This window comes from Sus scrofa, chromosome 13 (assembly GCF_054392235.1).
Source record: "Sus scrofa isolate SSC_HxYL_T2T_F1_AM1 chromosome 13, Sscrofa_HxYL_maternal_Yorkshire_Landrace_v2.0, whole genome shotgun sequence".
In the NCBI taxonomy this organism is placed as follows: Eukaryota; Metazoa; Chordata; class Mammalia; order Artiodactyla; family Suidae; genus Sus; species Sus scrofa.
In genome coordinates, this window is record NC_139395.1 from 213,672,068 (window position 1) to 213,673,266 (window position 1,199).

The 1,199-nt window shown below is 50.4% G+C and overlaps 1 pseudogene; it reads right to left on the reverse strand.

The window, feature by feature from the left end:
• Nucleotides 1–269: 269 nt before the first annotated feature.
• Nucleotides 270–907, reverse strand: LOC100623408 (large ribosomal subunit protein eL19 pseudogene; annotated as a pseudogene).
• Nucleotides 908–1,199: the final 292 nt, after the last annotated feature.

Sequence of the window (1,199 nt, forward strand, 5' to 3'; positions counted from 1 at the left end):
AGGTTAAGAAGCCAGTGTTGCCATGAGCTGTGGTGTAGGTCGGAGACTTGGCGTGGATCCCCCGTTGCTGTGCCTGTGGCGGAGGCTGGCAGCTGCGTCTCCAATGCGACCCCTAGCCTGGGAACTTGCATGTGCTGCAGGTGTGGCCCTAAAAAAGAAAAAAAATTAAATTAAATTAAATTAAATTAATAAATGAAAGATCTCAGGTTCACTGCTTCCTCTCTTTTTTTTTTTTTTTCGAATTTCCCAGGCTCGTTTTTATTGAATCTATGTAACTGCTAAGGCCACTATGTACAGAGAAGAGGGGGAGAACTTTATTTCTTGGTCGCTTCCTCCTCCTTGGACAGAGTCTATGACTTCCTCCTTCTTGGCCTGGAGCCGCTCTTGACGGCGCTTGCGAGCTTCCTTGGTCTTAGACCTGCGGGCCTCAGGCTGGTCCGCCAGAAGCTTCTTGCGAGCCTTGTCCGCCTTCAGCTGGTGGGTGTGCTCCATGAGAATCCGCTTGTTTTTGAACACGTTTCCATCACGTTCAGGTACAGACTGTGATACACGCGCAGGTCAATCCTCTTAGACTCATGGTATCAGCCGGCGCAGAATTTTCATCAACTGCAACCAAGTTACCTTCTTGGGCATTCCTGCACTGGCAGTACCCTTCCGCTTACCGATGCCCATATATGCCTGCCCTTCCGGTGGGCCAGGGTGTTTTTCTGGCATCGAGCCCGGGAATGGACAGTCCCAGGCTTCTGGATGCTCAGCCCATCTTTGATCAGCTTCCAGATCTGCTGACGGGATTTGGCGTTGGCAATTTCTCTAGTCTCATCAGGATCCAACCAGACTTTCTTTTTGCCACAGCGGAGGACACTGGAGGCAAGCCTCTTCTGAAGTCTGAGCACACTCATGGCTGTGGCCACAGTGGGAAAGTCTGCTTCCTCTTTTAGGTCCAGGAAAGCCAGGCTCCTGCTGCAGCCCAGAGTACCTTCCCTTCCATTCATGGTGACTTAGCAAACTCCAAGATGCCACACTGACCTCTTACCTAGATTTGCTAATGTGCTTCCTGCAGTCACCCAGTCAGAGAAGCACTTTTTTTTTCTTTTTTTTTTTGGTCTTTTTATCCTTTTAGGGCAGCCTATGGAGGTTCCCAGGCTAGGGGTCCAATGGGAGCTGTAGCCTCTGGCCTACACCACAGCCACAGCATATCA